We start from the raw sequence: 15,601 nt of genomic DNA, 5'->3' as shown, positions 1-15,601 counted from the left end.
TTTAGTGTTTTGCTAAAGGTATTTTTTGTGGTAGATCATCTGTGATGTTTAGTAGGATATTTCAAGTTTACATATTCATTCCTTATCGAGTCTTTACATATTCATTCCTTCAGTGCTTTCTTGTCGAGTCTGTTTTTCGTACTGATCTTAGCTAGGTATTTAAATTTTTGTACTCTGCTGATGTTTCCATATTTTGTCTGTTTTTTTTTTTTTTTTTTTTTTTTTTTTGGGGGGGGGGGGGAGTGGGGGATCTTTGATGTTAATCATTACTTCTGTTTTTTCAAATGATATCTACAGGCCTGTTTGTTGGGTGGTTTCCTTAACAGTCTGATTTAGATCCTAATAGTTTCTATGTCAGTTGAAATATTTCTTATATCATTGGTAAAAGCTAGACAGTCTGCCCTGCTTCCCAAGGATTTAGTTCCCATTCACTTTGTTCTATAGTCAGTTTCCATCAATCTCGTTCACCATATTCTAATAATTTTTCTCAAGAACACTTGAAAAGCATTGGAGACACCCCCTCGCCTTATCTGACTGTTGTCTTGACCTCAGAGGTATCTGAGAGGAATCCTACGAACTCGATCATCAAGTTTGTATCCATCAGTGTGGTTCTAACTAATGCCAGAAATTTAAAGACAAACTCAGATTCATTAATGGTGTGTAACAGGACTTAACGGACTATTGAATTGTAGGTTTTCTCGAAGTCTGCAAAGACAGTCACATACTGTTTAAATCTTAAAATACGTCATCTTATGATGCTTTTGAGTTTGTGGATATGTTTGACTGTTGAATGACCTTTACTCAAACCCACTTGCTATTCTATTATTTGGTGCCTGACTAGGACCTCTAAACAGTCAGGGATGGAAAATGAGAGAATTTTATTGGTTACTGGTAGTATAGATATTCCTCTGTACATTTTGATGTTTTTCATTGCAGTGGATGGATTAGGGTTGGTTTCCAGTTTTTGGATAGGTTTTTCTCAATCCAATTTTTTTAAAAATTGGTGTTGCGATATTTCAACTGATTCCTCTGGGGTATATTTCCACAATCCTGCAATAGCAGAGTCTTCTCCAGGTGATTTGATATTTTTAAGATGGGTGATGTGGCACTTGATTTCATCTTTGTCAAGTTGTCTGGACTCTGGCCACTGGAGAATGGATTCATTGGCATCTATTGGGCTTTAAGGGAAATCACAATTAAGTAGTTTCTTAAAGTAATCTGCTAGAATGTTACAATTATCACTACTGCCACTATTATTATTACTATAATGACCCAAGGCTGGGGTCACATTGTGATCAGGAGGACAAGCAAATAGTGAGGGAGAGTGGTCCAGTACATGCCTGGAGTCATCAGTGAAACAGCATTATCTGTAATAACATTTAGTGGTTGAACAGACTTTACAAAGGTGTAGTTTTCTTTGGAGCTGCAGGCAGCATTGAGGTGCAGATGCATGTGCCATGAAGGAATGCTGAAGCCTCAACAGCAGGTCATGATGGCACCACCGCAAGTCAGTGCCAGACTGTCGACTGTGATCTGGATGCTGATTGTCATGAAGACTAGACCCAGGACACACACCAGGAATTGAACAAGTCGACAGAAGATGCTCATGAGTTGGTCAGGTGGCAGTGTGGATGCACTTTGCCTGGTTGGTGTGAAGATGGCAAAGATGGCAGCTTGCAGTTTGTCCATGATGACTCAGTAGTGGAGGAGGGCTGGCTGCTCATCAGTATCCTCATACATCATTTCCCAGTAGGCAGCAGTGGCAGAATTTTGTTATTTATTTAGCATATGGCTAATACAGACATATGTACATATTGACACACAAGAAACTTAAGTTTGTCTTTATAGCTGAATATCCAGTCCTTCAATCCAGCGCACTGCATCTGGAGTTGCTAGCAGGAAGTCCTCTTTGGCACCGTGATAGGCTCAAATCCTGCATTCACTGACAATGTGGTGAACAGTCTGGTATGGAGCCCCGCAGTCAAAGGCTGGACCAGGCAGCTTCTTCCACTTAAAGAGAGCATCCCTGCAGCGGCCATGGCCAGAATGGATTCTGTTGAGACTATTCCAGGTCTTGCGTGGTAGGTCGAATCCACTTGGAAGTTTAGCACCTGAGAAGATGTTATGCAGGTGCACATCTGTCACTGCTTTGCACCGACCTTACCATTCTTCAAGAGGGTTGAAATCCTTAGCAACCATGTCAGCAGCATCACGCAGAGTTGGGTGACATGATTCAGTCTCTTACGATTTAAAAGTGGCAGGTCGCTATGCATGGGTAGGTTAGAATTCCTGGAGATCTTGTGGAATTCTCTCATAAGGGCAGTACATCTACGTAGGTCAGGAGGCATTATATCGGTTAACAGTGGAAGCCAGTAAATTGGAGTAGATTTGATTGCACCAGGTATTATGCGCATTGTCGTATTCAGCTGGGTATCAACAAGCCTTGTATGATGACTGTTCATCCAAACAGGTGCACAATACTCAGCACTTGAGTACACCAAGCCCAGAGCTGAAGATCGCAGGGTGGTTGCTGTAAGTTAAGAAGGTGTTGTTTGAAGCATAGTGTATGATCCAGGATGACACCAAGATATTTTGGGTTCCAATTATGACGAAGAACTCTGCCTCTGAAACTTACTTCCAGTTTTACGTTCACCAATCGGTTATTTAGATGGAAGCAACACACTTCTGTTTTACTCACACTGGGTAGGAGTCTCCAGATTTTGAAGTAATTATCTAATGCAGACAGGCCATTGGCTAGAATCTCTTCTGTTGTCTTCATTTCCTGGTGTTTTACGGCTAGAGCCAGGTCATCGACATAGCAGTATTTTCTGGACGAAGTGTCAGGTAGATCAGATAGATATAGGTTGAACAGTAAGGGTGAGAGAACTGATTCTTGAGGAAATCCATTGTTCAGCTTCCTCTCCTTACATATGTTGCTTCCAGTGATTACCTGGATCTTCCAATCACTTAGCATGCTGTTAATCAGTCGAGCCATTGTTCTGCTGGGTATGATGAGGTGAAATTTGTAGATAAGGCCTTCCCTCCACACAGTGTCAAAGGCAGCAGTTAGATCAACAAATGCCACAGATGTTTTCTGCTTCATTTGGTATCCTGACTCTGTGAAGGATGTGAGAGACAATACTTGGTCGCAGCAGCTACACCCTGGTCTGAAGCCTGCCTGATCAACTGGAATGTTCTCTAGGATAGCACTGCTTATTCTGTTATATATTAGCCTTTCAAAAAGCTTGTAGCAGCAGCTGAGTAGGAAAATGGGGCGATAGCTTTCTACCTTGTTGCTGGGTTTGCCAAGTTTCAGAACAGATATTATCTTCACCTTTTTAAACTCCTGTCAGCAGGATGTCAGTGAAGAATTCTGCCACCCATTTCTTAGCTTTTCCTCCCATATGGATCAGGAATTCTGGATGGATACCATCATATCCAGGCACCTTAACAGGTTTGAGGTCCTTCAGTCCAGAGTCAATGTCTGAAACTGTGAAGGGATGGGTATACTCAGATGAGGGGATGCCTTCTTTTTCAGGTCATGAAGCTGTCGTCTGAAATGTCTTGTATGTTTCTTGCCAGGAGGTACTCTTGAGGTAGTAATGATGTGGGAAGCAATTTGGTCTGGTGTTACTTTGGAATTTTTTTCTGTATGCTGGTGCACTTCCTCTCAGTTTTCTCAGAAGACCCCATGCTTTCCTGCTCGAGTGGGTAAAGTGCATATTTTTGACTGTTTCTGCCCATTTCTGCCTCTGAGACATGTCCAAGCTGGACAATAGTTCCGTAGCTATCTCTGGGTCACCACTTTGCTGGAACTGTTGGTACAGTGTTTCACTTTCATCATTCCATCCTGGAACATATTCTTTTCGGTATCCTCTTGGCATACACTTTTTAGCTGTTGCTGTTACTGCACCAATGAAGTGTTGATAGTTATTATGTGATGGAGGTATCCATCGAATGGTCTTATCCAGTTCCATTGAAAACTTCATCCAGTCAGCTTTCTGGAAATTCCATCGAGCATGCGGAGTTGATCGTATGACAGGAACCGTGCAGCCAATTTTTATTATTACAGGTCTGTGTTGGCTGTGAGGAAAGGCATCTATCACTTTCCTTGTGGTGTTGATGGGAAAGCCAGTTTTGTTGCACCTAACAAAGCATAAGTCAGGATTTGAATCCTTGTCCCAAGCAGCTGACCTGAAAGTGCCTTGATCTTTGGCATCAAACACTAGATGAAGATTATTCTCTTTGACCCATTCTGCAAGCATGCTCCCATTTTCATCATTTTGAGAGTACTTCCAAAGTTTGTGGTGACTATTGAAGTCTCCTATGTAAATTGCAGGATGTTCTGCTGTGTGTAGGACAAAATCTGGCCATGTTGTTTTGGGTGGTTTGTAAACATTTGTAATAGTAATGCTGTGCAATTGTATGACAACTGTATGTATATCTGCCTCCACAGTGGCAGACTAAGGCTGTGGTATGCATCAGATTGGGCAGCTCTCAGTATTGAAGTCAGCAAGCAAGTAGCAGGCTGGCCGTCATTGATCAGCTTGTTACAGTTTCAATGAAATTCTACAGACTGTCATTCTCTCTGTTTCTAGGAACACAGACAGAATGGCAGCTTGACATAATATGTTCTGGAGCTCCAAAAGCCCCTTTGTTTAATGGGTTAAGATTGTGTCTATGACCTATTGGCTATGGTTATATGAGTGCATTTATCCCCACTATCTCTCCTTGCCTTGCTGTGATGATTTCAGTAATGATTATGGGTCACTGAGCTTGGGCATTCTGTCTATGTTTGACTTTGTAGCAGCACTTGCTCAGTGAAGTTGCATAGTGTTACCTCACAATGTCTTGTTAAGTGGCACAGTGGTGCTTGCATTTCTATCTATCCTGTTTTGAGGTCTGTTGCATCAACAGTATGCTGTGTTGACATAATGATTGGCACACCACAGCACTAACTTACTCTGTTTCAAGCTCGCATTTTATGCATCCCCAAAAAAATTATTGTGCTGTGCAACATTCCTCCCCTGTTTCAAAAAAATTCATCCCAAATTTTGTCTCTGCTTAGTGTATGGATAAGTTGAGAATTTGGGTCTGATGAGAAGTGTGCTACAGTAGTTTGTGCAGAGTGATGACCACTTTGTCTGGATGGCTCAGTGGTCAGAGCATCTGCCTAGTAAGCAGGAGACATGGGTTTGAATCCCAGTCTGGCACAAATTTTCAACTTTTCCCACTGATTTAAATCAGTGCCCACTCACATCCAATGTCTAAAATTCCTTTGTGCCTTAATTCATAATGGCTGCTGGATCACTGGCTTCTGTTCTTTCAGACATGTCCAAAAGAACAGACACCACATATACAATTAAGGCAAGGATTGTCAGTGATCTCTTCAGTGCAGATGGACACTAGGCTCAAACTCTTAGGGGAATTGGTGAAATGCTGTGAGTAATCGAGATAATGGACAAGGGGCACTACATTCATAGTCTGTGGATAAGTCAAAAATTTGGGTCTGACAGGAGCATGCTAGGGTAGTCTGTTCAGTTGTGATGATCACTGTGACCGAATGGCTCAATGGTCAGAGCATTTGCCTAGTAAGTAGGAGACCCAGGTTTGAATCCTGATCCAGCACAGATTTTCAATATTTCCCTTTGATCTAAATCAATACTTGCAGCTAATGTCTGTAATTCCATTATGTATGTGGCGTAACTGTTTCATCAAGTGTGTCACAAAATTTGTGCCCTGATCCATAATTTAGATGTCAGCTACACCAAATTTAAGTATACTGTTGTTAACTAAAGCCTAGGAAACTGTGCTAGTCTGCTGGTCAGGAACAGCCACCAGAGCTCAGAACCTTGAAAAATGATCTGTGATTGTCAGTATAGATTTGTTTCCAGTGGATGTGCTATTAAAAGGTCCTAAAATATCAAGTAAAACCACTTGAAAGAATTTAAATGCCTGTGGTAGTCTTTGCAAAGGGATTTTCTAATGACAGGGATCAACTCTTTGTGCACAAGGCAAATGGTCTTTTATGTATTGCTCAACATCACGTTTTCTTATTTGCCACCAGAATCTTTCCACTACACATCTGTCTTTTGTTCAGCATCCTGCATGACCTGACAACTAATGGTCATGTGTCTGATGCAGCATGTTGTTCTTGAACAGTGACAGAACTACTACACACAGTCTGCATTTTGTCAATATGTAGAGCAAACTCTCACGCATCACAAACTGTGGTTGTGACCCAAATTCCTGACAGTCTTTGTCAGCTGCTTGTGCTCTCTGCCACTTTGTTAAACTTTTGTCTAGCACATTCAGCACTGCAACTTTCCTACTTAGCACATTCGAATTTGTGTGTTACTTACGTGGTGTGTGGTACACTTCATGCCTGTGGTAGTCTTTGCAAAGGGATTTTCTAATGACAGGGATCAACTCTTTGTGCACAAGGCAAATGGTCTTTTATGTATTGCTCAACATCACGTTTTCTTATTTGCCACCAGAATCTTTCCACTACACATCTGTCTTTTGTTCAGCATCCTGCATGACCTGACAACTAATGGTCATGTGTCTGATGCAGCATGTTGTTCTTGAACAGTGACAGAACTACTACACACAGTCTGCATTTTGTCAATATGTAGAGCAAACTCTCATGCATCACAAACTGTGGTTGTGACCCAAATTCCTGACAGTCTTTGTCAGCTGCTTGTGCTCTCTGCCACTTTGTTAAACTTTTGTCTAGCACATTCAGCACTGCAACTTTCCTACTTAGCACATTCGAATTTGTGTGTTACTTACGTGGTGTGTGGTACACTTCATAATCAGACTCGCTGAGTTTGAGTGCCTATCTTTCTAACCTACTCAACAGTTCTTTAAGCTTCAACAGTCATTTTTATGAAGCATGGTCTCTTAAACTTACATCCATACAAATAGTAATAAAAATATGCTATCCCACATATCACCGTCAACATTGCTTTTTCCTTAGTGAAGTAATTACACTCAGCTTTGTTCATTTGCCTTGACCCTCATGCTACTGTTCCTGACCACTGATCTTCTGGTTCAAAGTACAACCAAATGCCCCATTGTTGATGTCACAGGAGAGGATAAATTCCTTCTGAAAATCAGGAAAGACCAGTAAAAGGTCAGACACAAATGCTGTTTCAGTGCCTCAAACACTGCTTGAAATTCTGCTGACCACTGGAATTTCATGCATTTCCTCAACAATTGATCCAAGGGTTCTGTAGTCTGTGTAAAAATTTTTACACATTTGCAATAACAGTAGTATAAATCCAGGACTGATACTAGTCGTTTTCTTGTTTGTGGCACATTGAAGTTCAAGATTGTCTCTGTTAGTTCAAGATCAGTTTGAACACCTTTCCTGCTAATTACATGTCCAAGATAATTTACCTGTGTTTTCACAAAATGGCTCTTGTCTATGTTAATCATGTGTAGATTGTAGCCTGCCAAATATGTCTTCCATGCGTTTCACATACTCAGGCATATCCTTCAAAAATATGATGATATTTTCGAAATATAATGTGCAAGTTTTTGGCTTTCACCCATTGTAGAACACCACTGTAGAAACACCATTGTAGAAAACCTTTGGAATATGGCAGGTGCACTTTTCAGCCCTAATGGCATCCGTTTACACTGTTAATGTCTCCACTGTTCTGTGAAATCAGTCTTTGCTCTATCCTCTCGAACTACCTCCAGCTGGTGCTGCCTGCTTCTCACAAGTAAACCGTCTCTTATTTGATACCAGTTTGCTGGAAACCCATACATTTTCTAAAAGCTTATGTCATTAGTAGAAAAACTGTGGAATCTTAGGGGCAGAGGGACAAGCATTTAGGACCTATTGGACCCACAAAGTATCTTTAAAGTGTTGGAAACATGACATCAAAAGTCACTAAAATGCATGTTTCATGTATTTATATCAACTAATAATATGGTAAGAAGTTAGAGATCTCAACATGAAGGAAGAAACAACTCATTGGAAAGAAACAATATACACTGGGATGCTGAAAATGTGACTATTATAAGACACAATCAAGGTGCAATTCAGCAAATAAACAGTGAGACAAGCAGAAGGACAGTTCATAATGAGCATATTTTAGAAAAGCAGTAGTCTCACACTTTGCACACTCACCATTTGTCTGTGAATCGAAGCAGTAATCCAGTGGTGCAATCAACATGCCAGATTCCTCATTCAAGTATCTGCCATTACAAAAAGCATACTTAATAAAGTTCTTGGAACAAGGAGTGCTGAACTGATACAGGCAAAAGGACTGCAAGGCCAGAAAACTGTCATGATGCCAAATGTGCTACTGTGCCTCGATAATGATTATGTCCATTAGGTAAGGAACAAAAGATTTGTCGTGTATGAAAAATGAATATCCAGAGGCCAGATCCTTCCTGTACATCCTTGTGGTACCAGTCTTTTTTGCAGGACTTTCCCATCAGTTACTTCAGAAGCAAACTACATGTGATCTTTTTTAGAACACTATCAAGCCACTAAAAGCAGAATTTTCTTCCTGTTATCAGGTGTACCTGGCCAAAATAAGTCATGATAGAACAGTTTGAGATCTGCTTTTGATGTGCTCACTGTTTTTCCAGCATATGATCTTATATATCGAGGATCAACTGGCTTTGACAGTCAGAATTTTCCAGATGGCTCAGATACAAGCACATACATTGGCTGCAATATTTTGCCTTCCATTGAGACCACAGGCATAATCATTAAACTGTGCTGTGTTGCAGAGACTATCCAACAACAGTGTGAACAACTGTTGTTCCTCTGGTTGTCAGGATTTGATGACTGTGTAACTCTTTGTTAAATCTGCTCTGATCAGCATTGAAGACATGTGTCAGTGGGAAGTTTTCTGTAACGATGATGTTGCGAATCTTCACAACAAAATCATTGCATGCCTGTGACAAATTTTCCTCCTTATCCTGCCAACCCTGCTGACTGTGTGGGTTATTGCTCTGTCAACAATGTTATTCTGCTTCTTGAAGCAATATACCCAGGAATCAAAAGCTTTAAAATCAGTTGTATTTTGCAGATCCACCACTATCCACATTTGCAACATCTGGTCATGAATAATTGCTCCTTCTGTTTCCTTCTCTTTTAATTTCTGCAGGACAGCCTGACTGATTTTTTGGAAGGATGGAGTATTCATTTTTTTGACCCACCAGGTTAGCCGAGAGAGCTAATGCACTGCTTCCTGGACTCAGGTAGACACACCAGCCTGCATGTAGTTTTTAGATGGTTTTCCACATCCCAATAGGTGAATACCAGGCTAGTCCCCATGTCCCACCTCAGGTGCACAACTCGCAGACATTTGAAAAAAGTTTGCACTATATCATGATTTACATTAGACGCAAACAGCTGGGGCACACTGATTCCATCCTGGGGGGTGTCAGGTGGCGACAGGAAGGGCATCCATCCACCCCTTCAATTAACCATGCCAAATCCGATCGTAAACATGCCGACCCTGCAAAAATTGTGGAACAGAGGCACAAGCGAAAGAAGAAGAAGAAGAAGAAGAAGAAGATGGAGTATTCATTTTTTTCTCCAAATTGTACAGAATGTTCATTTTCTTAATTTTCTTGAACTGATTCATTACTGATGTATGCAACAGACATTTTGTATGAGTATCTGTTGGACCACCATGTTTTTGTCTTTTGGGTGAAGACATATACTCAGATGCCAATGAACTCAAAGTAGAGGGAGGCGACTGTTGCGACGAGCGTTGCTGTTCCTTATTGACACCATCATCTCCGAAGTCCATTTGCTCATCCCATCCTTCTCCATTGCCTCCAGCAAATCCTAACATGCAGATCTCCTCCACTATCTCCATATCATTTTACAGGAGAGTAGTTATGTGTTTTATCATCTCCAATACCTGGATGTTTGGAGATCGATTCCTTGTTTTGAATTGGGAGACCAAGGCAGCCACAATGATCCATCTGCAATGTAAGAAGTACTGTTAGTACTTGACAGCAACATATGGGAACATACAAGAAATAGAGACATCATGATAGGAATATGTCCATCTATACACACTTAACTGATACTTTGTGGGTCCTATAGCTCCTAAATGCTTTTCCCTCTGCCCCTAAGATTTCACAGTTTTTCTACTTGTGACATAGACTTTCAGAAAATATATGGGTTTCCAGCAAACCAGTATCAAAGAAGAGAGGGTTTACATGTCTCATCCATTATTGTAAAATACTGGCACTGCCCTAGGTTGTCCAATGTTTCCATACTATTGGGAACTGGATACACATCTGTCATATTCTTTGCATTTAGTTAGTGGTAACTGCAATACTTCCTGCTGCCATCAGTTAATTTTTTTGGCATGATGACAACATCTGCACCACATGGGCTACCACTGTACTCTATAATACCTTCTGCTAACTGCTGATCTATAAACTTATCCATTATGAGTTAAATATGCCTCACTATGTGGTGCAGCTTCCTATAAACCGGTGCATTGTTATGTGTAGGTATACAGTGCTTGGCAACTGGCATTGTTGGTACAGGTCCCTTTGTGTTAAATAAATCCTCAAACAATAGTAACTAAACTTCCATTGCCTGCTAATTGCTGCCTTGCAAGTGACCCACCTTTTCTCGAAATGCTGCTACATCGACATTTTGCTTGTGGCTCTGGTGATGATCTGACCCATCAATATCTTCCTTATCTGTTATCTTTAATGTGAAAATTATTAGGCCCTTCAGTAGACTAACCATGTTCATACTGATGCTACCCAAGCTTACAGGAATCACAAACTCACCATTAATATTACTTATGCATGCTACACTTCTATACACAAAGCAGTGCATTCTATCTAACTCTTCATTTCCCTTTAGTGGCTCTGCCACATATAATGCTGCTCACGGCAAATTGGTATCAACAGAAACTCATACTAACTTCCCCATACCTGCTGGTATTTTATCATGAGAGCCAATCTTTAGTGCATGCAATTGCAGTTTAGTTGGCAACTCCATCCTGAATGGTGCACCTTGCAACATTGTCTCACTTGCAATTGTATCCCACAATGAAAAAAAATTCCCACTGAGTTCTACTGTATACTGCAAAAGATCAATTTTGGCATGATGTCTGTCAAGAAAATCTAGCCCAAGAACTACTGAGTACCCTTCACCTACATATGCTAACATTTCCATATACTCCTAGAAGTCCCTAATTTTGCTAGTGTAACTGAGGAACATCACACTCAATTACTCTAAACTGTAATTGTTGGGAATCCAGAAGGATCGTGTAGGTTATCTTCAACCAGAAAGACTCACAGCCATTAGTAATAAAATGATATTTATTAAATATGAAGAAATACTCAACTTAAATGTTGCTTCTTCTTGTGAAATGTCCAGCACAGTTAGAGATTTGAAATTATTGCAAGTCCTCTAAGATATTAAAGTTCTGTCACTGTGCCTCTGAGTGATGCCTACACAGTGTCCAGAGCTGACCTACAATGCCTAAGGAGCCTAAATCTCAGAGATGATGAAAGAACACTGCAGCATGTAGACTTGGCAGCAACTGGAGACTGTACACCACTCAGCACACTGAAGGGAACAGTCCACCATAGCGCAATGCTCTGGTATTTAATGGGGCACCAACCAGTTGCTATCCACACATGTGATGCCCATGGGTGGGCAGCTGCAGCCCTTGTTGGACCTTGGTGTGGTTCGTACTGCCAACCCATACAGCTGCTGCACTATGAGTGTTTTGTGCACAGACTCTCAATTCTGGTGTGGTACCCTCTGGAGTCATGAGTACTGTGATCACAGTTATCACCCATTCCACACAATTTATAAGGTGGAGGATCCATTCTCCTCCTGTGTATGAGGATCAGACTGATGATGTTCTTTGCCTTTTACACAACATGACAAGCAACATTCTGTCTGTGCATCTATTTGTGCAATTTTACGTCCTATTGAGAATGCTTTCCAATGGTCAAAGCACTCCTGTTTGTGTTTAATGACTGCTTCTGTTGCAATTGATTTCCCTTTCTATTCTTCCCACAATCCTGTGCTCAAGTGTCCAGTTTGGCCACACTTATAAACGTTCAGGTTACTGACACTACTTCTGTATGTGACCTTCACATCTGCACCTATAACATTACACCTCCACAGAAAAACACAGTGGCCCAACATCAACTGCTTCTAGTTGCACCATGACCCCAAGACACTCAGCTAAATCCCCATAATTTTCCATTTTTACTCTGTGTGGCATTTTTGTGGAACTACCATTCTGCGTATTGATCCTCTGGATCCTGTCCAGAAAAGTTTCTACCGACATCTTATATTTCCTTTGCCAAGGTCCTCAATTTTTCCTGGAAATAGTACTGTTCTGTTTTCGATAATGTTGTCATAATCCATCAGCTAACTTCTGGAATGTCTCTGTTTTACTGAGAACTTTTTGGTACAATACAAGTGTCTTCGCTTTGCCTGTTAATTGTACACTGAAGAACAAAAGAAATAGATACACCTGCCTAATAATGTATAGGGCCCCTGTGAGGTGGAGATCTCTTCTAAACAGCACGTTGCAAGGCATTCCAGATATGCTCAATAATGTTCATGTCTGGGGAGTTTGGGGGACAGTGGTAGTGTTTGAACTTAGAAGAGTGTTCTTGGAGCCAATCTGTACCAGTTCTGGACTTGTGGGGTGTCACATTGTCCTGCTGGAATTGCCGAAGTCCTTTAGAATGTGCAATGGACATGAATGAATGCAGGTGATCAGACAGGATGCTGAAATATGTGTCACCTATCAGGGTCATATCTCAACATATCAGGGGTGCCATATCACTCCAACTGCACATGCCCCACACAATTACAGAGCCTCTACCAACTTGAACTGTCTCCTGCTAACATGCAGGGTTCATGGATTCATGAGGTTGTCTCTGTACCTGTACACATCCATCCACTTAATACAATTTGAAATGAGACGTATTCGGATGCAACATGTTTCCAGTCATCAACAGTCCAATGCCGGTGTTGGCAGGCCCAGACAAGGCATATAGCTTTGTGTTGTGCAGTCATCAACGGTATACGATTGGGCCTTTGGCTCCAAAAGCCCATATTGATGATGTTTTGTTGAACAGTTTGCATGCTGACACTTGTTAATGCGCCAGCACTAAAAACTGGAGCAATTACTAGAAGGGTTGCACTTCTGTCATGTTGAATGATTCTCTTCATTTGTCATTGGTCCCATTTTTGTAGGCCACAGTGATGTTGGAGATTTGATGTTTTACTGTTTTCCTGATATTTACGGTACACTCATGAAGTGGTCATACAGGAAAATCCCCACTTCATTGCTACCTCTGAGATGCTGTGTCCCATTGCTCATGCGCTGACTATAACACCACATTCAAACTCACTTAAATCTTGATAACCTCCCATTGTAGCAGCAGTAACTGAACTAACAACTGCGCCAGAAAGTTTTTGCCTTATATAGACGTTGCCAACCGCAGTGCCGTATTCTGCCTGTTTACATATCTCTGTATTTGAATACACATGCCTATACCAGTTTCTTTGGTGCTTCAGTGTAAAATAGTCACATGGAGAGTAATCATGTCTGACCAACCACTCATAGTGGTGGTAGCCCTAACATTTTCAATGAATGCCATTATGTTCTCTGCTGACTTGCCAGAAAAAGACGTTATTAATGTAACTGCTAAATGATCGAAAGAGGAAAGGGAGGGTGTACACCCTACTGTCTTGGCTTCCTCAGACCCTGATTGTAAGTGCTGAACTACAGCTTGTAAAACTTCAACCTGCCTACGTAACTCCTACTTTTCCTGCTGATGCTGTGAATTTAACCCAAACAATACCTGTACACGCTCCATCAAAGGAGCAATAGTCTTACCAGTGGTAGCAGAATGTGTCAGGTATTTTCCATAATTTACTACTGACATTTTTAACAACAAAAATAAAAGTATAAACTGTACCTCCAACACATAAACAATTATTACACAGTAATCCTCCTGGGAAAATCATCACCCTATGAGATGCCCAAATCATCTAAAAGTATTACATACAGATGGCATGTCCTTGGTACATGGCGGCACATGCCGAAAAAGGTTACAAATCTGAACCCAAACTGGCGTAAAATTTCTGTAACATTGCCTTCAAACTGTGACAAATCCAAGGGCTTGTGTGTTTTGACAAATGACACTTTACAGCTGCTGCTGATGATGCTGAAAATTGGAACAACTAAAAACAACTGGATAAATACACTCCAAAGGTCTTCAATTAAGAAAAAGTTCATTCGCCACAACATTTTACACTGGTACTGATAGATAGTGCCTTAGACATAGCTTTTCTGCTTCCAAAGACTTGAACTGACAGCCAATTCTGATACCAGTTGTAGCGACCCAGGACTGGGGTAAAGTTGTGATTAGGAGGTTCAGCGAAGAGTCAGGGTGAGTGTTCCAGTGCACAATGATAAAGTGTTATCTGTAATAACATTTTCTGGTCAAGCAGAGTTTGCGCAGTTATAACTGTCTGCAGAGGTGCATGCGGCAGCTGCGCACAGGTGCATGTGTGGCGAAAGAATGCTGACGTCTCATCAGCGAGTCATGATATCACTGCCGCAGGTCAGTATGCATGGTTGTATGCTGTGCTGGCAATGGTAGGGGGGAGGGGCCTGAAGGAGGCACAGCCCTCCAAGACATACTGTGATGACCTAGTGTGACTACCATTTCAGTGCTCTCAAAGAAAGCGCATCATGTGCTCAGGTGATGGCTATCAACTGTGGTCTGGGATGCCAGTAAACATGAAGATTAGAACCCTATCACCTATCAGGGATTTTCCAAGAGTGCAACAGATGCTCATGAGCTGACCAGGGGACAGCACAGTTGTGCCTTGCCTGGAATGTGCGAAGATGGCAGCTCACAGATCATCCATTATGATCCAGTAGTGGAGAGGGGCTGACTGCTCACTAGTCCTCTCATCTGCAGTGTAACAATAGGCAGCAGTGGCAGACCATGTCTGCAATATGCATCAGGTTGCATTCCTCTCAGTGTTGAAGTTAGCAAGCAGGTATTAGGCTGGCCCATCAATGATCAGCATGTTGTGTTTTCACTGAAATGCAACAGACTGTCATTCTACCTGGTTCTAGTGATGCAGACAGATTTGCACCATGACATAATGTGTTCTTGAGCTCTGAAAGCCTCTGCGTCTATGACATAGTGCTTCTGGTTGTATAAACATATTTTTCCCTGTTTATCAGACCCAGCAACACTCCATGCCTTACTGTGGTAATTTCAGTGATTCTGGGTCACTGAGCTCAATTATTTCTGTCTACATTTGACTTTGCAGTGGCGCTTGGTTAGTGAAATTAAATAGTGTTGCCTAACAGCACCTTGTTAACTGGCACAGCATTGCTTGAATTTCAGTTACCCTGTTCCTGGGTCTGTTGCATCAGCAGTTTGTCATGTTGATGTAGGTTTTGGCACACCAGCCTAGTGCTAACTTTCTCTGTTCCAAGCTTGCCTGTTAGAACTTTAATAACATTTTAAGTCTACCCAATAAAATTATTCTGCTAAGCAACGTTGTTATTAGTAGCAACAGCAGCAGTAACAACAGTAG

At 41.4% G+C, this 15,601-nt stretch overlaps 1 protein-coding gene and 1 non-coding gene across 2 annotated transcripts in view; both read left to right on the top strand.

The window, feature by feature from the left end:
- The window catches only part of LOC126184350 (rho GTPase-activating protein 100F), a 294,918-nt gene that overhangs the window by 124,086 nt on the left and 155,231 nt on the right, over window positions 1-15,601 (top strand). The gene's annotated exons all lie outside the window — the stretch shown is intronic.
- On the top strand, window positions 5,143-5,215 carry Trnat-agu (transfer RNA threonine (anticodon AGU)). Its single transcript has one exon. It is a non-coding gene; the product is annotated as a tRNA-Thr (tRNA).

Source organism: Schistocerca cancellata, chromosome 4 (assembly GCF_023864275.1).
Source record: "Schistocerca cancellata isolate TAMUIC-IGC-003103 chromosome 4, iqSchCanc2.1, whole genome shotgun sequence".
Taxonomy (NCBI): Eukaryota; Metazoa; Arthropoda; class Insecta; order Orthoptera; family Acrididae; genus Schistocerca; species Schistocerca cancellata.
This window is presented reverse-complemented; position numbering and strand designations above follow the sequence as displayed.